This window comes from Garra rufa, chromosome 23, assembly GCF_049309525.1.
Source record: "Garra rufa chromosome 23, GarRuf1.0, whole genome shotgun sequence".
In the NCBI taxonomy this organism is placed as follows: Eukaryota; Metazoa; Chordata; class Actinopteri; order Cypriniformes; family Cyprinidae; genus Garra; species Garra rufa.
The window spans coordinates 26,421,874-26,445,982 of NC_133383.1; the positions used below are offsets into that span (position 1 = coordinate 26,421,874).

The following is a 24,109-nucleotide window of genomic DNA, read 5'->3' on the forward strand; positions in this document are numbered from 1 at the left end:
AAACTTCTTTTGTAATGCTAAGCAAGAAGAGGAAAAACAAAGACTTGAACTTGTTTAAGCGAGAGGCGAGAGAAAACAAGATGGCTTGCGTTCTATTTAAAGGGACATCTCATGCCAATAGCACATTGCCTTAATGAACAACAAGGTGTCAAAACAGCTTAGACGCTTCTCAGTGTTTTTCTCTGGTTTTGTGGAGCTCCCACCATGAGTTCAACAAACCCAGCCCCCTCTAACAAAGAAACAGCCTGAAAATTGACCCTGGAGCTTCAATGTCATGCCAAGCAATTTCACATAGAACATGGTGCTAATGAGTAAACATCACATCACTTTTTAAATACATAATCATAAGGTCAAAGATCAACAAAGTAGAAGCCAGTGTTTGTGAACTGCCATTTACTTCTGTAATTTGATGTATACTGAAGTAAACAGGATATTTAAAGAAAAAATGTGGGAAGAAACCTAAGTTTATCCATTAGGAATTCACAGAATAGTAAAGCTTTCTTCCACCTATGCCGATGGGTCGTATTTTGATTTTCAAACAGAAGGAGCTGGATGGAAAAAATGCTAATAACATAAATCCATAAATCTGACTTGTGATGCAGACCAGAATCATAAATCACACCATGTTTGATCATTTGGCCAGAGGAAATCTGATCCCCTAGTGAGCCTGGTTTCATTTCCCAAAGGTTTGTTCTCCATTTAATCCATCATATAATGGAGTTAGGCTTCTTTGCTATTATATTACTTGCTGAATTATGTTTTCTGAGGTAAACATTTCAGGATTTCTCTCCATATAATGGACTTCTATGGTGCCCCGAGTTTGAACTTTTAAAATGCAGTTTAAATGCAGCTTCAAAGGGCTCTAAACTATCCCCGCCGAGGAAGAAGGGTCTTATCTAGCAAAACAATTGGTTATTCCCTAAAAACATTTACAATTTATATACTTTTTAACCTCAAACGCTTGTCTTGTCTAGCTCTGCATGAACTCTGTGTATTCCAGTTTATGACAGTTAGGGTAGGTCGAAAAACTTTAATTTCATCCTACATTGTTTTAAAGTTAAAAAGTATATAAATTGTACATTTTTTTGGAAAATAACTGTTCGGTTTGCTAAATAAGACACTTCTTCATCGGCTGGTATCATTTAGAGCCCCTTTGAAGCTTAATTTAAACTGCATTTTGGAAGTTCAAACTCAGGGGCACCACAGACATAATTTTTTACGGCTGAAGAAAGAAGGATATTAACATCTTGGATTACAAGGTGGTGAATACATTATCTGTAAATTTTGTTCTTGAAGTGAACAACTCCTTTAAGACTTGTATCGCTTCCGGCTTTGCTACTGTTCGGACGCTTTTGCTTACTGCTCCGCGCTTTGCTCCCTGTTTATGAACTTTTCTCATATTTTTCTAAGATTTTAACTTCAGCATATCAGCACAGTGCTCAGACAACACATTTTTGATACAAACATTACGAAAAAGGAGACTTTTTGCCTCCCACTGCCAGCAGCTTACATTCCGGAGACGGGAAAACACAGCTGCCTACTTTCAACAGACAAGAAAGAAAAATGCCTCTTCTGAAATCTACTTGCTGCACAAACTGCCACAGACTTCTACAAAGGATCGTGGTTTTAGAAACAAAGTTACTTGCTGGACTTCCAAAACAGGCGGAACACACAGAAGATCATCATCACGGACCCCCTCAGCATACAGCCGATGAGTCCTGTGAATCTAGTCAATATCGACAGTTTATAAGTGTAGAGGAACAAGCCAAAACTGATCGACACACAAATCAATGGCACAAACCCAAAGGCACTCAAGACATTAGACTGTCAAGAGTATCTCGTATTGCTGCGGTATCATCCTCTACTCCAGATATAGCTATGACAAGGCTTGCAAAAACTGGTGTTTTACCACCCCCTATACTGCTTGAAAACAGATTTGAAGCATTAATGAATGTGGGTGACGAATCCCCAAATGTGACTGAACATGGATCGTATCAGCCTGCTGCTAATATCGCTACAAACAGGCGTGCAAGTTCGAGCAGACAGCGGCACTCAGCTCAGAGCGCAGCCGAGCCCAGGACTCTGATAGTGGGTGACTCCATTATCAGAAATATAAGTAGCAGAACTACAACTACATGCTGCTGTCCTCAAGCAACCATCTCTGATGTGAACAAGGAACTTCGGAACATTCTAATGAAACACAAGACTGCAAATCGAATCATCATCCATGTGGGAAAGAACGATATTCGGAAAGAGCAGTCAGAACTCCTAAAGAAGGATTTTGGTGAACTCATTGAAACACTTCGAAGACTTGAAGTTCAGTCGTTCATCAGTGGACCACTCCCAGCAAGGGGAACTAACATGTTTTCACGGTTGCTTGGACTGAATACCTGGCTACAAAGAACCTGCAGTCTAAAAGGAGTCAACTTCATTGACAACTTCAACCTTTTCTGGGGCCATAGACAACTGTTCAAACTGGATGGCCTCCACCCAAACAAACTTGGTGCGAGAGTGCTAAAGGACAACATCTATTTTTCACTCCGGCATCCATCAGTGGAATGTGCCAGTCTACCCAACATGAATGGCACACACACACTTGGACAATGTATGCGTGACGACAGGACATCTTATCAGCTTCAGAGTCATCATATGGTCAACACAACCCACAAAGACACTGACAACGCCACACAGCCACAACAAGCACTGCTTATGGACACTTTTCTGGCTGAGCCCTGCCCACAGAGCTCATCACAGACAGACTGTGACGTATTACAACAGCTCCAAGACTCAGCACCGAAGGACGACTTTCTGGTAAACAGCCAGGGAAGCCAGGACATTTTTCAGCCACTGGAAACACCAGAGCCAGAGCTCCATTCACCAGACACATTATCCCTCTCTCCAGCATCTCCACTTTTAAGCTTCTCACAGAAAATGGAGGAACTGGTATATGCTGGAACCAGACTCTCCCACTCTTTTGCTGCAAGCCCCCAGTTATCAACTAAAAAACGGCGGGCACCACAACCACCAAAGCCTGTGGGTCCAGCTCGCCCTCCTCCTCTTGTGAGAGCTCTCCGGCCGCTGCCACAACGTCAGGGCCCAAACCCTCCTCCGTCTGCTGTGAGTGAACCAAAAACAACTGATAACAGCTCTCAGTGATATGCGTCGGGTCCCCGCTATGATAACAGCAACATTCAGCAATGTTTACAGAACAAGCGGGAACCCAGTGTGCCTGTAGTTTTCCCTATTTCTGTTTTAATATGTGATAGAAAGTCTAAGGCCATCTCAAGCCGTACGGTTGACCCATCTAATCTGAGGCCTATTCTGCATCAAACTAAGATTGCTCTAGAGACAAAAAGTAATGCCATCAAGCTAGCATTTTTAAACATTCGCTCACTAAAAAATAAATCACTTCTGATCAATGATTTTATAACCACAAACAACCCAGATTTTATGTTTCTAAATGAAACATGGCTAGAAGACAGCTGCAGTGCAACAGTCCTCAATGAAGCAGCCCCTCCTAACTTTACTTTCATGAGTGTCTGCAGAGCTGTCAAGAGAGGTGGAGGTGTAGCTGCTCTTTTTAAAGATGTCTATCAATGCAAGCAAGTGTCATTTGGTCAGTACTTGTCTTTTGAATATCTAGGGATTGTGCTGAAAGGTTCTCCACGCATTCTATTTATCATTATTTACAGGCCCCCAAAATACTGTCCAGTCTTTGTTGATGAGTTCACAGAACTGCTATCAATGATTTGTTCAGAGTTTGAGTGTTTTGCTATTGCAGGGGATTTTAATGTTCACATAGAAAATGCATAAATCAAAACCACAAAAGAAATTATAACGGTTTTGAACACTTTTGACCTGATTCAGCATGTGCATGGGCCTACACACAATCGTGGACACACTCTTGATTTAATCATCAGTAAGGGTCTAAACATTTCATCCACTGTTATCAAGGAAGTAGCACTATCTGATCACTTCTGTATTTTCTTTGATATATTGATCTCTGCTCCTAATGAATCTAGATCTGTCTCTGTCAGAAAGAGATGCATTAACGATAACACTAGTGTGCTATTTATGAAGGCTATATCTTCAATGCCAAGCATTTCTGCAGACTCTGTTGATCTTCTCCTGGAGTCCTTTGACTCAAAAGTTAAAAATGTCATTGATGACATCGCGTCTGTAAAAATCAGAATTTCTGGCGAACAGAAATCGCCGTGGAGAAAATCAACAGCAGTACAGAGTATGAAAAGACAATGCAGAAAATCTGAGCGGATGTGGCGGAAGACGAAACTCGAAATTCACTATAGCATCTATAAAGACAGCCTTCATGCTTTCAATGCTGAACTAGGTAAAGCTAGACAAATGTTCTTCTCAAACCTTATAAACAGGAACTTAAACAACACTCGCACTCTTTTTGCTACCGTTGAGAGACTAACGAACCCCCCTAGTCAGATCCCTAGTGAACTGCTCTCTGACAGCAAGTGCGATGAGTTTGCTTCCTTCTTTTCTGAGAAGATCAATAATATCAGAAAGACAATTAGCACACCCTCAAGTTATGCAGAGGTCAGACAGATTCGACCGCAATTTCAAAAAGAAGTCACTATGTCTACTTTTGAAGCAATCGATAGCAACATTTTGGAAGAAACAGTACAGCACCTCAAATCGTCAACCTGCCACCTTGACACACTTCCCACATCTTTTTTCAAAAGTGTGCTTAACTGTTTAGAAGCAGATCTCTTAGAAGTGGTGAACACCTCACTTCTTTCTGGGACTTTTCCAAACTCCCTGAAAACTGCAGCTGTTAAGCCCCTTCTGAAAAAGAAAAATCTTGATAACACCATATTGAGCAACTATAGACCAATATCAAATCTTCCTTTCATAGGCAAGATTATTGAAAAGGTTGTTTTCAATCAGCTGAATCACTACATAAACTCAAATGGATACCTGGACCATTTCCAATCTGGTTTCAGACCACATCATAGCACAGAGACAGCGCTCATAAAGATAATAAATGATATTCGCCTAAATTCTGATTCTGGCAAAATATCAGTGCTGGTACTACTGTACTAGATCTCAGTGCTGCGTTCGACACTGTAGATCATAACATTCTTTTAGATAGACTGGAAAACTGGGTCGGGCTTTCTGGGATGGTTCTAAATTGGTTCAGGTCATACTTAGAAGGAAGAGGTTATTATGTGAGTATAGGAGAACATAAGTCTAAGTGGACGTCCATAACATGCGGAGTCCCAAAAGGCTCAATTCTAGCCCCGCTGCTGTTCAGCCTGTATATGCTCCCACTAAGTCAAATAATGAGAAAGAACCAAATTGCATATCACAGCTATGCAGATGATACCCAGATTTACCTAGCCTTATCGCCAAATGACTACAGCCCCATTGACTCTCTCTGCCAATGCATTGATGAAATTAACAGTTGGATGTGCCAAAACTTTTTACAGTTAAACAAGGAGAAAACAGAAGTCATTGCATTTGGAAACAAAGATGAAGTTCATAAGGTAAATGCGTATCTTGACGCTAGGGGTCAAAAAACAAAAAATCAAGTCAAGAATCTGGGTGTGATTCGGGAGTCAGACCTCAGTTTCAGTAGCCATGTCAAAGCAGTAACTAAATCAGTATACTATCATCTCAAAAACATTGCAAGAATTAGATGTTTTGTTTCCTGTCAAGACTTGGAGAAACTTGTTCATGCCTTTATCAGCAGCAGGGTGGACTATTGTAATGGTCTCCTCACTGGCCTTCCCAAGAAGACCATTAGACAGCTGCAGCTCATACAGAACGCTGCTGCCAGGATTCTGACTAGAACAAAAAAATCAGAGCATATTACACCAGTCCTCAGGTCCTTACACTGGCTTCCAGTTATGTTTAGGATAGATTTTAAAGTACTTTTACTTGTTTATAAACCACTCAATGGCCTAGAACCTACATACATTGCAGAAATGCTCACTGAATACAAACCTAACAGACAACTCAGATCTCTAGGATCGAGTCAGTTAGTAATATCAAGGGTTCACACAAAACAAGGGGAATCCGCTTTTAGCTATTATGCCGCCCGTAGTTGAAATCAGCTTCCAGAAGAGATCAGATGTGCTAATACATTAGCCACATTTAAATGCAGACTCAAAACTCATCTGTTCAGTTGTGCATTTATTGAATGAGCACTGTGCTACGTCCGAACAGATTGCATTATTTTATGTATAATCATTTTACTGTATTAATTAATTTTAAATCATTTTTTAAAATCATCTTAAATGTTCTTAAATTTTGTTTTTATTGTTGTGATTATTATTTTAAATTTTTATGATTTTTATGCTATTATGATTTTAATACAGCACTTTGAATTACCATTGTGTATGAAATGTGCTATATAAATAAACTTGCCTTGCCTTGCATGATGTAAATGATGTCTCTTACTGAAATATGTAGTAGAACACCCATGAAAGGTTTACATTATTTTAAAAATCTACATTGTTTTGTACATATTTTGGACTATGGTGGGCACCATTATGATGTGAAATGGTTGCACTCGGTGAGCTACTGGAGCTACCTGTTGCTATATTTACCGCAACACAACTCGGAAAATAAAATACTGAAATGACGACCACAATTACTGAAAGAGATTACAGGTAGTAATGGATATAAGTGTAGGCTTAAACCAAAATCCGTACCATCAATATTTCCCACAAAGTGCCTAAACTTCCCTGGATATCGAGTGAAATCCACGCTGAGAAACTCTTTCAGAGGCTGCGATGTCATGACAAGCGTCGCCATGTTTACATCCTGTCAGGATGGCATCTAGCGTTTCTTGTCTCTGCTGTTTGTAAGCTCTTTCTGGAGTTGTGCTCTACTAAAAGCCTCAAAGGCGATAGGGCTGAAGTGGAGAGAACAAAGACGCAGGTCTTCAGGAAGTTTTATTTGTCCACAGGCATCTTCCCATTCTTTCCTCCTCTTCTTATTGCTAGGAAAGCAGTGAAATTTTACAATGCTTTTCTTGTTTCCCTTTGACTGAAAATTACAACCAAAAGCTGCACAATGTGGTCATTGTATCAGTATTTTATTTTCCGAGTTCTATTGCGGTAAAAATAAGCAACATGTAGTGCAAATTGTTTACAGAGTGCAACCATTTTACATGATCGAAATAATGGCGCCCCCTATAGTCCGAAATATTGATAAAACATATTTTGATGTGGATTTTTTTAAATAATGTAATTTCTCATGGATTTTCTACTACATATTTCAGTAAGAGACGTCATTGACGGTATATTAAGCCACACAAGACCCAGGTTCCCTTTAAAAGATACTTACTTTAGCAATACTTCATTATCAGTATGACTGCATTGACACTATTGAATAAGAACAAAACTTGAACTGAACTGAGCTGAAAACTGTCATTATTGTCTTCTATTGAACTGTTTAACCATCTTTGTGTCAAATTTGATGAATTTTGCTTATTTTTGCAGTTATTAAACTGAACCAACACTAAACCGACTAATGTGAATAATGGTATTATTGTCTTTGTAGAGCTGCTCTTAAGCAGAAATTCATATTTACATAACATCTGTAACATCTGATGTAGTTTGGATTACTAATTCTGCTATTTTACTGTTTTTGTATAAAAACACATAAACTGACAAGTGGCTGTTACACACCAGAATAGAGCCAGAAAGCACACAATTTTGCTAAAACTAAATCTAAATAATAAACAACCAAATGATTTCAATAAGAGCAAGAACTTGAATGAAGAAAGAAAAAAATATATATTACAATAAGAACAAAAACATGTAGGTGATTTTTAGTAGCACGCAAAATTCCTCTGGGTGTTTATACTGCTTAAAGTAAGTAATAAGGTTCAGTGACAGGTTTGCACAAAACTCAGCTAACAGTGGTCAAAACAGCATTGCAAGTTGCATCAGTCAGCAATACAGCCATCCCAAGAGTCTAAGTTGTTGCAATGCACATTTTTAATCCTTAAAAACCTGCTTGTGATGACACTAGCACGTTTACACTGCTGTGTTTTATTTTCTGTCTAATTACTGCTTGTGTGGGTGTGTACACAAAATGTCCCCACAAAGATGGTATTCTCCAAAATCCATGTCCTTGTGGGGACATTTTAGGTCCAGATGAGGAAACAGCCTTATAAATCATATAGAATGAAGTTTTTTCGAGAATCTAAAAATGCAGAAAGTACAAAAACCATTACACCTATGAAATGTTCCCATAAAACAAAACCCAACATGTGTGCGTCTGTGTGTTTTTTGTGTAAGATGCTACCAGAACATAACAATCAATGCTCTTGTGGTCCTTGTATAATATTTACACACTAACAATCCTGATTTCCTCCAGTGGCATAGAGATGTTAACATTATGCTTGAAGAAAGTGTTTTTTTTTTTTACGTCAGTAAGATGCTCTTGAAGTCTCTGCAAACACTCCACTGTGTTCTGGTAATTGGAGAACTGGCAAGTGGAGCTTGTGTGAATGCCTACATGTGCAAATATTCTTGTGTGTGTGTGTGTGTGTGTGTGTGCGTGCGTGTGTGTGGATGCTTAATCAGCTTTTAAAATACTTTATGGGGGTAATTGGGTCTCTGAGACCCAGGTGGGTGCTTCATCTCAGGTTTAACGAAATAAAGTCCTCAGTGACATCTTTAAAAAAAGTTCTGCAGGTTATTGGTTCACTTCCCTAGACATCCAAATGTTTATATTCGGTGCTCCATATTAGAGGGCTGCATTGGGATTGGGACCCGCTGGGTCCCACGGGACCCAACGCAAATCTCGTGGGAGCGGGCGTTTTGAACTTTGCTACGGGCCGGAATGGGCGGCTAAAAAAAACACTGCGGGATCGGAAGGTAACCTAGCGACAGCAAATAAAATCGCAAATAAAAGCTCAAAGCTGGCACGTTTCATCTTTAGTATCCCCGCATCCAGTGTGCCTTCAGAGCGAGCCTTTAAGTGTCTGTGGGCGCATCTTGGAAGAGAGACGCACGGGATTGGGACCGCAGTCAATCAGCAACATTCTCTTCCTCCACAGCAATATTGCAAAGTGATTCATTTGTTAAATTCATTCGTTAACGTTGTTTATTTTATGTTATTTATTAGTGTTGTTTTTTTGAGCACAGCCTCTCGTTGCCATTTGCTAATTACAGTAGGTCAAGAGGCGTGATGATACCAGTGTTAGCAGGCTGCCTAAGTCTGAATGTTTTTATTCTTATTTGCATTTTTTCAAACAGAATACCTGTGACATCTGGCTTTGGTTAATAATTGCAAAACTGCTGTTTTCATGTAGTTTATAATTGTATTTTTTGCAAAGTCTATTTTTATGTGCCGTGTGATGGTGCAACGTTTTTGATAAAAACTAAATTATATTCGAATGTATTGTGTGTTTTGTCTTTTTGTGTTCTCATAGGCTAGCTGCTTTTTCAGACATGCTTTCTGCACATTTACACCAGGACCCGTCAAGCGGAATACTTCAATAGCCAAAATCAAAGTAGGCCTACTTGAAGTCTAAAGAAACGCGCGGTAGCCTAAGCGTTTTAGATGTCCCCGATAGCCCAGGCTACTATTCATCTTCCCTACCAGTGCGTCAGAATACATGCAGGCCAGGGAAAGAAACAAACATGAAACACTTTAATAATAGCAGTACAAATACGTTTGTTTGTTTTTTTCCTGCGGGACGGGAGAAGACACAAAATCAATGCATCGCTATTATCGTGTGGGAATAAATTCTCCGAGTTTTGCGGGTGCGGGCGGGAGTGGACATACATATTGCGGGAACGGGCAGGAGTGTAACACACACGTTGCGAGAGCGGGCGGTAACGGTCAGAAATTCGGCGGGCGCGGGCGGGAGCGGGATGAAGAAAACAGTCCCGCGCAGGGCTCTACTCCATATGTTCAAACCAAGGAGGACTATCATGTGGCAAGAACCCTATGTGTTTTTCTCATTCATCTCTATGGCATTTACTTGCTATAAAATAACATAATGACAATACTGGCTGGCTAATGGCGTCACAAGAACACTAACAGCCTCTAAACTATAGCGTTATATGTGTGCCTAAATCCTGAGCGAGTAATTGTAAGTTTTGAGCACAGAGAACTATATTTTGCAAGCACATTACATTATATTTTGAACAGAAATTAACAATCGCAAAAAAAAATTCATTTGAGCAAAGAAAAAACGATTCCATGCTCAATAAATGTATTTACTATTATCCATATTAACGTGCAATAATAACCCCTCTCACGCAGTTTACTCAGGTGCTCTCTCACAAACGTATTCTCTGCGCTCCTGTCAAGTCCCCCTCTCTCTCTCAACCTCTTAATTCTGTGCGTGCTCAACTCTTGACACACACGCTCGCTCAACTTGCAACAGCGTTACAAGTGTGCCACAAAATCAACCAATCGGAAAATTAACGGTCAATTGTGATTGGCTGTTGGTCTCCAATCAAATCGCTAGTAGAACCAAAGCCCATCTTGTAGAACTATCCATAGATATCCATATCCATATATCCATATATATCCTTTATTATATGATATCTATGGAACTATCTACAGCATCCTGGAAGCTTACTAAAAAAAATAAAAAATAACTAACTACTAATGGATTAAAACACATTTTGGTAAGTGTTTTTTATTATTATGAACTTTTAAGTTAATATATTAACTTAAAAGTTAATAATAATAAAAAACACTTACCAAAATGTGTTTTAATCCATTAGTCTCACTGTAGTCAGTTATTTTTTTATTTTTTTCAGTAAGCTTCCGGGATGCTGTAGAAAGTTCCATAGATATCATATAATAAAGGATTATATATGGATATCAGTGATGCGCGGGTCAATGTATAAACAACCCGAACACAACCGACGTTTTCAACTAACCCGCCCGCAACTCGGACTGCAAAAAAAAAGAAAAAAAAAAAAGAAAAAAAAAAATATTGTACCTGACCCACTTCCTGACCTGCATGATTAATATTTGCGACTGACAGCAGCGATTATATGCGGCTATATGCGGTGGAGATGCGTTCACTGTCAAACATCATTCGGTATTAATCAGGTTATTTTGTCAAAAGAAATGTTCTTGATTACAAGAAAAATACAGATTGTTCTTGTTGTGATTTAGTTTGTCTTTCCTTTATACAGATTTAAATAGTTTCATTTTCGAAGTACTCAAATGATGTCAGTGATTTTCCGATTTTAAATATGATCAAGAATTATTTTATTTCGATCTACAGTGTAATAAAAGTTAAGAAAAAGATTAGCATATAGCCCTAAATATTACAGACTACAAGCTCATTCATTTTTTCTTCTGTGGGGTTTTCCCTCAGCCACCTGAGAGCGCTGTTTCCCTTCCCTTGCACTGCACTTCCCTGATCGTTCACACCTGTCTTTGTCATTAGCACTCATCATCCCACACCTGTTCTCAATCACTCAGTCTATAAGAACTCTCATTTCTCACTCATCATCCTGTCTGCATTGTCTTCGTAAGTCTGTCTCTGTGTTCCGGATCTCTGGCTCTTGATCGTGTTCCCTGTTTTGTGTATCTTGCCTTGTTCTAGTCGTGTTGTGCCGTGTTGGCTTTTTGGTTTGGTTTTTGTTTGTTTGTTTATTTGTGTCTATTTAATAAATTCTATTCCCCGCACTTGGACCCAGACCTCCTCCTTCCCACGTGACAGAATGCAGACAGCACAGATGGGTCCAGCGGGGAGGATTTGAGGCGGCGTCGGCTGCTCGTTTCAGGACCATCTATGCTTGCCTGGCGGCGATGGACGCCCGTAGCGCCGAGGCTGCGCGGAAGCGCCCCTACTTTGCGGCGAGGGTGGAGACGCTCTTCCGCGGGAAGGCGGCGGCGTCCGCTATCTCGGTCCCCGAAGTGGCGGCGACCGCTATCTTTGTTCCCGATGCGGCGGCGTCCGCTGTCAACGTTCCCGAGGCGGCGGCGACCGCTATCTCCGTTCCTGATGCGGCAGCGACCGCTATCTCCGTGCCCGAGGCGGCGGCGTCCGCTAGCGTTGTCCCCAAGGTGGCGGCGACCACTATCTCCGTTCCTGATGCCGCGGCGACCGCTATCTCTGTTCCTGACGCGGCGGCAACTGCTATCTCTGTGCCCGAAGCAGCGGCGTCCGCTAGCGTTGTCCCCAAGGCGGCGGCAACCGCTATCTCCGTTCCTGACGCGGCGGCAACCGCTATCTCCGTGCCCGAGGCGGCGGCGTCCGCTAGCTTTGTCCCCGAGGCAGCGGCGATCGCTATCTCTGTTCCTGATGCGGCGGCGACCGCTATCTCTGTTCCTGATGCGGCGGCGACCGCTATCTCCGTTCCTGACGCGGCGGCGCTCGCTATCTCCGTGCCCAAGGGGGCGGCGTCCGCTAGCGTTGTCCCCGAGGCGGCCGCGTCCACTAGCGTTGTCCCCGAGGTGGCGGCGACCACTATCTCCGTTCCTGATGCGGCGGCGACCGCTATCTCTGTTCCTGACGCGGCGGCGACTGCTATCTCCGTGCCCGAAGCAGCGGCGTCCGTTAGCGTTGTCCCCGAGGAGGCGGCGTCCGCTATCTCTGTTCCTGATGCGGCGGGGACCGCTATCTCTGTTCCTGATGCGGCGGCGACCGCTATCGCTCTTCCTGACGCGGCGGTGACCGCTATCTCCGTTCCTGATGCGGCAGCGACCGCTATCTCTGTTCCTGATGCGGCGGCGAACGCTACCTCTGTTCCCGATGCGGCGGCGACCGCTACCTCTGTTCCTGATGCGGCGGCGACCGCTACCTCTGTTCCTGATGCGGCGGCGACCGCTATCTCTGTTCCTGATGCGGCGGCGACCGCTATCTCTGTTCCTGATGCGGCGGCGACCGCTATCGCTCTTCCTGACGCGGCGGTGACCGCTATCTCCGTTCCTGATGCGGCGGCGACCGCTACCTCAGTTCCTGATGCGGCGGCGACCGCTATCTCTGTTCCTGATGCGGCGGCGAACGCTACCTCTGTTCCCGATGCGGCGGCGACCGCTACCTCTGTTCCTGATGCGGCGGCGACCGCTACCTCTGTTCCTGATGCGGCGGCGACCGCTATCTCTGTTCCTGATGTGGCGGCGACCGCTATCGCGCTTCCTTACGCGGCGGTGACCGCTATCTCCGTTCCTGATGCGGCGGTGACCGCTACCCCCGTTCCTGATGCGGCGGCGACCGCTACCTCCGTTCCTGATGCGGCGGCGACCGCTATCTCTGTTCCTGATGCGGCGGCGACTGCTACCTCCGTTCCTGATGTGGCGGCGACCGCTATCTCTGTTCCTTACGTGGCGGTGACCGCTACCTCTGTTCCTGATGCGGCGGCGACTGCTACCTCCATTCCTGATGTGGCGGCGACCGCTATCTCTGTTCCTTACGTGGCGGTGACCGCTATCTCTGTTCCCAAAGCAGCGGCGTCCGCTGACGTTCCTCTGGCTGCGGTGTCCGCAGTTGTTCCTCTGCCGGCGAGGCCAGCTCACGTTCCTCTGGCTGCTGTGTCCACGGACGTTCCTCTGGCGGCGAGGTCCGCTCACGTTACTCCGCTGCACGGGCCTGGCCCGCCATCTCTCCCCCTGATTCACCTTCCCCCGTTCCTCCTTCCTCCAGACTTATGGAACGTCTGGGAGCCGTTCCGTAGGGAGGGGGTACTGTCATGATCTGGGCTGTGGGGTTTTCCCTCAGCCACCTGAGAGCGCTGTTTCCCTTCCCTTGCACTGCACTTCCCTGATCGTTCACACCTGTCTTTGTCATTAGCACTCATCATCCCACACCTGTTCTCAATCACTCAGTCTATAAGAACTCTCATTTCCCACTCATCATCCTGTCTGCATTGTCTTCGTAAGTCTGTCTCTGTGTTCCGGATCTCTGGCTCTTGATCGTGTTCCCTGTTTTGTGTATCTTGCCTTGTTCTAGTCGTGTTGTGCCGTGTTGGCCTTTTGGTTTGGTTTTTGTTTGTTTGTTTATTTGTGTCTATTTAATAAATTCTATTCCCCGCACTTGGACCCAGACCTCCTCCGTCCCACGTGACAGACCTAGGCATTTGAAAAGACATAGGCCTAGTGAAATGTGTCTAATAATTCCAAAAAGAAAGAGAAGCATTTGACATAAACATAATATTCTAGACATTTATTAGGAATGCCATTTTATTAACAATTAAGATGCTGCATGTGTTTATCCAGTCTAATCGAAGTGTGCGTCTCTCCGCCGACTTTCCCGACAAAAATCCCACCCCCTCTCAGAAAATACTGTGGCGAGGCGTCTGCCTCCCCCCCTAATTATCATCACCACCCCGTCCCTTATTCGCCGCCCTTCTCCAGGCTCCCGACGGGAGTGGGTGTGTAGGGGAGAGGAGGGGCGTGTAATCGGCTCGGGCTGGCGGCGTGTGATGGGGACACCTGATGTAAATGAAGCCTCATCACCGCCGCTGTTTAAATCCCGAGCGCGCCTCTCCTCGGGAGACCGGTCTCTTTCCCCCGTGCATGCACGCTGCTGTCCTCGCGGGTCCAGGAGGGGGTGAAGAGGGAATCCCGCGCCACAAGGATTGGAGAGCCGCCGGACCCGCGGTCCGGCCGAGGCCGCCAGAAGTCGCCACCCCAGCGCCGGACAGCTCGAGAGGGATGAGCCTGCCGGAGATGCCGCCGCCCTAGCACCCCGGCGCTAGTATGGGAAGCGCCCGCGGCCGCCGGACTCCGCCCCTCTCCTGGACCCTTCCCCTCCGAACACTACCCTTCCGTCACGGCGCCTCAGCACCCGAGGACACCAGATTCCCCTTTTATTTTGGACACTGTTTTCCTTTATGGACACTTTTCCCCTTATTTTCTGTTTAATAAAAGCCTCTCCGAGGCCTGACGCCACACCCACTGTGTCTGTCGTGTGCCCCTCCCGCCACAATACATAAAGCTGACATTACTGAGCTATTTGCGTTTAAAAGTAGCCTATTAAAATGGTACAATGGCATTGCTCTGCTCAGTTCAACGTGTTGGGAAATCGGGCATTTTGTCCCGCGTCAGCATTTATTCAACAGTTAATAACGCTCAACATTTAAAGGTGAATATCATTCAGCCAATAAAGTGTAGGCCTATGTATTTCATAAAAAAGTGTGTCTAGTACTATATAAATTACCACGGTTTAATTGGCATCTTTATTTCAAACGACCCGACCGACCACGACCCGAATATCATTAAAAATATTTTTGGATGACTCGAAACCGCAGGCACCCGCTCATTTCGGATCAACCCACGCATCACTGATGTATATGGATATCTATGGATAGTTCTACAAGACGGGCTTTGGTTCTACTAGCGATTGGATTGGAGACCAACAGCCAATCACAATTGACCTTTAATTTTCCGATTGGTTGATTTTGTGGCACACTTGTAATGCTGTTGCAAGTTGAGCGAGCGTGTGTGTCAAGAGTTGAGCGCGCACAGAATTAAGAGGTTGAGAGAGAGGGGGGGACTTGACAGGAGCGCAGAGAATACATTTGTGAGAGAGCACCTGAGTAAACTGCGTGAGAGGGGTTATTATTGCACGTTAATATGGATAATAGCAAATACATTTATTGAGCACGGAATCGTTTTTTCTTTGCTCAAACAAATTTTTTTTTTGCGATTGTTAATTTCTGTTCAAAATATAATGTAATGTGCTTGCAAAATATAGTTCTCTGTGCTCAAAACTTACAATTACTCGCTCAGGATTGAGGCACACATATAACGCCATACTAAACCTTCACCCGAGCTGTGCTTGTGATGGGAAAGCCATGCAGCAGACAGGGGAAAAAACAAAGTCCATTGTACACTTTACACCTCCATAAAGGAATCTTGTAAAACAATAGGTTACTTGCGTAACCCCGGTTCTCTGATAGCATTAAGTGAGGTGTCTCACTATTGGATACGCCCCTTCCGCGTATTCCTCAGAAGCCCAATTCCATTACGCCAGCCCCAATTGGCTGGCAGAGATGACGTTGCGTCAGGGAGTGACTCCCCTCCCCTGGTATAAAAGGAGCGACACAACGTCATTACGACATTCAAAACAAGCACACCTCTTCCTCGCTTCGCACAGCAAGGAGGGTGATCTGGTGAGACACCTCACTTAATGCTATCAGAGAACCGGGGTTACGCAAGTAACCTATTGTTCTCTTTCAAGCATACGTTTCGGTGTCTCACTATGGGATATCCCAACTCCCGTATTGCCAGATATCCTGTCTCAAAGTCTCCTGCCAACCAAAATAAAGTGTACCAGTAGGGCTGGTTAAGTCTCATGATCCCACGCTCAAAACAGCATGTGCAAAACTTTGAGCCGTGACATCCAGTTTATAAAACCTTGCAAATGTGTGCGGTGATGACCAACTCGCCGCTTCACAAATATCCTGTATCGAGACCCCCTTAAAGAGAGCCCATGACGTTGACATGCCCCTGGTTGAGTGGGCACGTAAACCGGATGGAGGCGTGAGCCCCTTACCAGAATATGCAAGGGAAATTGCCTCAACTATCCAGTGTGACAAGCGCTGTTTAGTAATCGGCTTCCCTGTGCGCGGCTTTGCCCAAGACACAAACAGCTGATCACTCTCTCTGAACCCCTTAGTTCTTTCCGTGTACACACGTAAGGCACGCACCGGGCATAACGCATTCAACCTTTGCTGTTCTGCTGAAGCAAAGGGCGGTGGGCAAAAGGCTCTTAACTCAAGAGGAGTAATAGAATTGACCACTTTGGGCATAAATGCAGGGTTAGGTTTCAGAAGCACCCCTGCGTCCCCAGGCATAAATTGCATACACGCTGAATGCACAGAAAGAGCGTGAATTTCACTCACGCACTTTGCCGAAGCCAAGGCTAACAGCAATGCCGTCTTAAATGACAGTGTTTTAAAGTCTGTCTTGTCTTGTCTTGTCTACGACGCGCGCCTTTCATGAACCGGCATATTAACGGGTGCTGTCCAACCGTTTTGTTATCAAAACCTACATGGCAGGCAGATATAGCAGCCAGAAACACCTTAATGGTTGAAAAAACTTTACCCTGGTCTATCAGATCCTGTAGGAAAGTTAGAACAACAGCCACCGAACATTGAAAGGGAATTACGTGTTTAGACGCACACCAACGCTCGAACACGCCCCATTTACATTCGTAAAGTGACTGAGTAGATAAAGCCCTAGAATTCTGTATAGTTCTGATGACTCTGTCCGGCAGACCAGTCGCGTTCATATTCAACCACTCACTGGCCAAGCCCACAGTGCCAAGCGTTCTGGATGAGGATGAATATGCGTACAGCATATGTATGATCTCTGCAATCCAATACTTCCCTGGCCATCGCGGAGCTATCAGTATCATTTTCAATCCCCTCTCCCTCACTCTGTAAAGGGCTGGGGATATTAACGCTATTGGTGGGAACGCGTAAAGGAGAGTGCGAGGCCACTCGTGCGCCAGCGCATCTATTCCCAAAGGCGCGCTCTGATCTTTCAGAGAGAAAAACAGAGGGCATTGAGCATTGTCCTGCGACGCGAACAGATCCACTGTCGCCCTGCCATATATGCTCCAGATCTGATCGGTCACTTGCTCGTTCAGTTTCCATTCCCCGTAAAGGGGATTTCCCCTGGACAGCAGATCTGCACCCAGGTTCATGATACCCTGTACGTGCGTCGCCCTCAGTGACAGAAGATTGGTATTGCTCCACAAAATCAGTTTGCGTGCCAACATGTGTAAGGGGAGTGATCTGAGACCCCCCTGTCGGTTTATGTAAGCCACAACTGTAGTGTTGTCCGTTCTCACGAGGACATGACAACCTTTTAGAAAAGGGAGAAAATGCTTCAACGTCAGAAAAACGGCCAGCATTTCTAGGTAGTTTATGTGACAGTGGATCAGATGGTGACCCCATCTCCCGTTCACTGCCCTGCCCTCGTAAATCCCCCCCCATCCGGACAACGACGCGTCTGTCGTTATGACCTTTCTGGCCCGAACAACACCCATGGGTACCCCTTGCACCAGAAAGGACGGGCGCCGCCAATGATGCAGTGCCAGGACCGCCGCTGACGTCACTCTCACTCTCCTCCGGGAGTGCCGTAACGGATCCAGTCTCAGAGAGGCTACCCATCGTTGGAACTCTCTCATAAATAGTCTGCCTAAAGGAATGACTATAAGAGCTGAGGCCATCAGACCTAAGAGTCTGAGGCATGTGCGAAAAGAAACATTGTTCTCTCTCCGAAACTCGGCCATGCATTGCGTAAATTTTATTACTCTGTCCTCTGACAGTCTCGCTCTGAATGTCACTGAATCCAGTAACAGCCCCAGATACGTTATTGACTGTGTGGGGACCAACACACTCTTTTCTGTGTTTAATTTGAGTCCCAGTTTCTGCAGATGTTCTAGGAGCATTGCTGTGTGTTCTCTCGTTTTGTGTTCCGATTGAGCTGTCACCAGCCAATCGTCTATGTAGGTAGCGAGACGAACGCCCTTCTCCCTGAGCGGAGTTAGTGCCGCTTCTGTACATTTCACGAACACCCTCAGGCTGAGAGACAGGCCGAAGGGAAGAACTAGGTATTCGTATTTCACGCCAAGGAATGCAAACCTCAGAAATTTTCTGTGGGGTGGATATATTCCTATGTGAAAATACGCATCCTTCAGGTCGATTGAAGTAAACCAATCGCCTCGGCGCACTAATTTTAGAAGTGTAGAGTGGGTAAGCATTCTGAACTTGTACTTTCTTAGGTATTTGTTCAGTGCACGAAGATCTAATATGGGACGAAGTGCTCGAGACCCCTTCTTCGGGACTAGGAAGTATCTCGAGTAAAACCCACTGTGGCTTTCCTCGGGCGGAACTACCCTTATCGCCTTTTTGTTCAACAGGGAGGTGATCTCCTCCTGAAGGACATGTACCAAATTTCCCGCACATGAGAATAAATTATTCCTTTGAATTGTGGGGGGAAAGTGGCGAACTGCAGTCTGTAACCGCACTGTACTGTTCTTAGTACCCACCGGGACTGTGTGCATTCTCGCCAATTGTTTATTTGCAGCGTTCTGGCGCCATCTTGTGGCCGAGTCGAACATGTGTTTGTGGTCTGTACTGCGCATGCGCGAACACTCAGCGCTTGGACAGAGTTCACTTGGCTCACCATCCTTGGAGGAGCGATGACTCCCCGTGGTGGTGTTATACTGTGTTCTGAAAATGTGTCTTTCAACATTTTTGGGGCATTATGTTTTGCAACATTTGTTGGGGAAACAGTGAAAACTTTATTGAACTGTGAACGTGAAATGTGCTTGTGACTAGTGGTTTGGTGAGCACCACTGCTCCATCTCTCGTTCTCTTCACTGCTCTGCATCCCCTGTGCCAGCTTGGCGCTGGTTTCCCCACAGAACATCTGTGAAATTCCGAACTCGCTGAACGCTGAACGCTGAACAACTGAGGGTCGGGGTCTGGCGAACGGGGGGGCTGTGAGTCCCCTTCCCTCAGGAAGATCCCCTCAAACTGCCTTTTTCTTCCTCCTCACCATCTGGGTAGGATGAGGAGCTGGCTGGTCCGTCTGCGCCGGTGCGGGCGGATAATTTTTCCTGGGCCAAGCGGGTTTCTGCTCTGGTGCGCCGCTCTGACCTGCTGCATTCACACGCGGTCTCTGACGTCTAGGAATGCGAAAGCTGGGGGGTGGGCGAGCTGTGACCTGTGAAAAGGTCTGCCGAGGAGGTGGAGGTGGCGCAGTCTGCGTTTTCCTTGGCATGCAGAGCTGTAGAGCCTCATCATCTCTCTTTTTCTCCTCGCTTCTCTTCTGCATCCGTGTCAGCGCTGAGCCAAAAATGCCTTCAGCGACGACCGGTGCATCTAGAATGGCCTCCTTTTCTCTATCTGAAAGATTGGCCAAATTAAGCCACCGTCCCCTCTCTTGTATTACCATTGTGGCCATGGCTTTTCCCGCAGCCTGAACGGCACATCTCTGCAGACGGAGCGAGAGGTCTGTGACGACACAGATTTCCTCCCACTGTGCCTGACTTGGCATGTCAGACACCTCGTCCTGCAGCTCCGCTTGGTATGCGGTTAGCAGAGAAATCGCGTTCAGAGCCCGAGCAGAGAGAGCGACCGCTTTCTATGCATGCTCTGTCATGTTTGACTGGAAGCAGTCTGCCTTTGAAGGCAGTGTCGGGTTCGCAGCCGCGGTGCGCTTTGGGTGCAGGTGCGCGGCTACCAATGTCTCCATAGGGGGCATGCGAAGAAGGCCTGCCTTCTCCATCCCCTCCACGTCAAGGGCAGATCCCCCCTGCACAGGCATTTTGCTAGTGAAAGGATTGTCCTTCCAGGTGACAGAGAGCTCCTCCAGAAGCTCTGGAAAAATTGGAAGGAGTTGCCTCGCTGCCCGTTTAGCTCTCGGCAGCCGCTTGCCCTCGTAGCGAGACTTTGCAGCCTCCACTACTACGGTCGGCCACGGAATATTGAGTCTCTCCGCAGCGCGTTTGCACACGTCTTGCAGGTCAACACTAAGAAGCGGGGAGGATGGTGCCCCGCCCGCCTCCTCCGTGGATCCCGCCGTAACGAGGAGCGGTTGTGCAGATTGCATAGGGGGAAGGAAAGGGGAATCTTCGAAATCTTCCTCCTCCTCAGAGAGGAGAAAATCCGATTGCCCTTCCTCCTCAAATTCAAACGCGTCCTCCTCGTCCGTGCTAAGGACACCTGGCAGAGGGACACATGCATCCAGCTGTTCGCCCCACGATAGAGCTGCCGTGGTGGGCAACTCCAAAGGAATGGCTACCTGGGGGGCGGAAACCGGAGCGGGGCTAGCTGACATGAGGGGATCCTGGTCAGACAAGCTAGCTTGGCGTGCTAACCTGCGACGAAGGCTTTTCATAGTGAAACGAGCGCAATGCTCACAAGAGCCGGGACTTTCGACCGCCATTTGGGCATGTTTCAGCCCAAGACCTGCAGAGCAGACCTGGTGTGTGTCTCTGCTCGAAATTTTATTCCCGCATGAGCAAAGCCGCGGATCTCCCTCGCTAGCTTGGGTAGTCTGCATCGCTGCAGCCATAGTTGCGGTACTAAATGACCCTAACAATGAGCTGGAGTGCCGATTGATGAGGGTGTAGGCGCAAGCGGCGTGGTGGCCAACAAGTCGTCTATTAGCAGTACCAAGATACAACCAGCAACCAGTGTGGAGACTTGTTGATGGCTGTACAACCTGAGTAGACTTCTGGTGTGAAGCGAGAAGAGGTTTTTGAATGTCGTAATGACGTTGTGTCGCTCCTTTTATACCAGGGGAGGGGAGTCACTCCCTGACGCAACGTCATCTCTGCCAGCCAATTGGGGCTGGCGTAATGGAATTGGGCTTCTGAGGAATACGCGGAAGGAGCGTATCCCATAGTGAGACACCGAAACGTATGCTTGAAAGAGAACAGGCTACTATAATATAGGCTGCTAGTTTCCTGCAGCACTTTCATCAACAGTGCTTCCGCTTCACAAATAAACAGCTTTGATCAGTTCAGTGAATCAAAAACATGCGTGACCAGTGTACTGATTCACATACAAATGAACCTCATGAACTGTTTTTTTTTTTTTTTTAAGTTAATCAAAAACATAAAGCATCAACAAAAATTTTACCTTATGACTCTTATGAGCTATTTTGGGTGGACCAAATACAGCACAATCACTGCAGTTGACAAACATACAGCTCTTTTGGGTTGATTCTTTTTTTAGAGAATCAAAAGCATACATTTTGACCAGAAGCTCAATCTATTGACTCCTATAAGCCAGTTCTATTAAGTGGATCAAAAACATACAGAACAACCTATGCAGCCCGATTCACAAACAAATTACTTATAAACTGATTCTTTTTGGTAAATCAAAAATATAAAGCGATACCAGCGCAGTCCGATTCACACACACACACAAAAAGACTTTTATGAACTGATTATTTCGGTAAATGAAAAATATAAACCACTACCAGTGCAGTCCAGTTTACAAACAAATGACTCCTATGAACTGATTCTTTTTGGGAACTCAAAAATATTAAGCGCTACTATTGCAGTCCGATTCATAAACAAATGACTCTTATGAACTGATTCTTTTTGGTAAATCCAAAAAAAATAAAAACCCTACTAGTGCAGTCCGTGAACAAATGACTCCTATGAACTGATTCTTTTTGGGAACTCAAAAAATACAAAGTCTGATTCACAAACAAATGACTCTTATGAACTGATTCTGTTTGGTAAATCCAAAAAAAATAAAAACCCTACTCGTGCAGTCCGTGAACAAATGACTCCTATGAACTGATTCTTTTTGGGAACTCAAAAAATACAAAGTCTGATTCACAAACAAATGACTCTTATGAACTGATTCTGTTTGGTAAATCAAAAATATTAAGCGCTGCTATTGCAGTCCGATTCATAAACAAATGACTCTTATGAACTGATTCTTTTTGGTAAATCCCCCCAAAAAAACCTACTAGTGCAGTTCGATACGCAAACAAATGACTCCTGTGAACTGATTCTTTTTGGTAACTCAAAAATATAAAGTCTGATTCACAAACAAATGACACTTATGAATTGATTCTGTATAATAAATCAAAAATATAAATTGCTTCTAGCGCAGGCCGATATGCAAACAAATTACTCAAAAATATAAAGTCTGATTCACAAACAAATGACTCTTATGAAATGATTCTGTTTGGTAAATCAAAAATATTAAGCGCTACCAGCACAGCCCGATTCACAAACAAATGACTCTTATGAACCGAATCTTTTTGGTAAATCAAAAAAATGACCACAAATGACTTTTCCGATTCACAAACAAATGACTCTTATGAACAGACTCTAAGTGAGTCAATTCTTTAATAACTTGCTGAAAACTAGTTGTTTACATAAGTGCTAATTGGCCTTGATTTCTAGATTCAAACTATCTTTTTTTCTTTTTGACTATTTAAAGAACAGAAAGAGACGAATGAAACAAAATCAAATATAAATTAATTATCCTCGCAGTTTATTAGCAGAAATTTGAATAAACTCTGAAGTGTCATGGTCCTCTGACAGCATAATCAACTCCTCTGAATAGTTGGAATATTACTCAGAGCACTTCTTGAACAAATAATCCATAAATGGTATCCACAAATAAAGACATTATTAAGTATCTTTGGCAACCAAAAGTTTCTAAACACTTTTTAAACATCTTCACCACTGCTAACAGAGTGCTGAGTAACTTGCCAGACAATGTGATAAATTACAACAAATTACAAGATGTCTATAGGAGAGCAGTTACATCTGCTGATTGTATTAAATGTGCTAAGGGATGCGCTAACCAGTGGCTTTAGAATGAGCAGATGCCTGAGAACAGATGATTATATTATTCTCGGTGTTAGAATATGGCCTTGATTTCCCAGTAGTAATCATGAATTGTAAAATGGATCCAGGAACAAGTTCTCTTAGGTTGATATGATCCCAAAGTGCCCACTTACTCTCTTGTGGCGATGTAAAACTGTGATGCTCCCATTTGAATAAGAGCCACTCATGATCCCACCTCCACAGGTCATGGTTGCCTGGCTTAATAACAATACTGTTTAATTTCCTTACATAATGAGTAGTCCATATTAATTAAGCCTTAAGTTGTTTAAAAGTTTTAAGGGCTTTGAGAGAGCTTCCATTCTTAAAAAAGGGGCTATAATTGACCCTTCACATGCAGGGACCTTGATTGTCAGGTGTTCTGACCAATCATAACGTTGAATCTAATCAGATAGAAGAGTAGACTTAGGTGGACTTAACTTGAAAAATGGTGTGCACTGATGTCTTTCTGCAGAAATAAAAATAAAATACCTTCTGGTGTTTATTCATGATTATTTAGTGCTATAAGTAAATATGAAAAGATGATCGGTTCACATGCTTGAACTAAGGACCACAGTGATCTGTGACGACATTAAGAGACACAAAGCTGTATTTTTGTTTGAATTTCTTAAAACAAACTCTGGGTATTAAGACTTGTATGGCTTAACATAAAATAAATGATGTCTCTTACTGAAATATTTAGCAGAAAATCTCTGAAAGACTTAAATCATTACAAAAATCCAAATCGTTTTATACATATTTTGGACTATCAGGGGGCGCCATTAAATTTCATGAAATGGCTGCACTCCATGAGCTACTGCCGCTATCTGT

The 24,109-nt window shown here is 44.5% G+C and overlaps 1 pseudogene; it reads right to left on the reverse strand.

Annotated features, from left to right (window-relative positions):
• Window positions 1-16,256: 16,256 nt before the first annotated feature.
• On the reverse strand, window positions 16,257-18,979 carry LOC141298988 (uncharacterized; annotated as a pseudogene).
• Window positions 18,980-24,109: the final 5,130 nt, after the last annotated feature.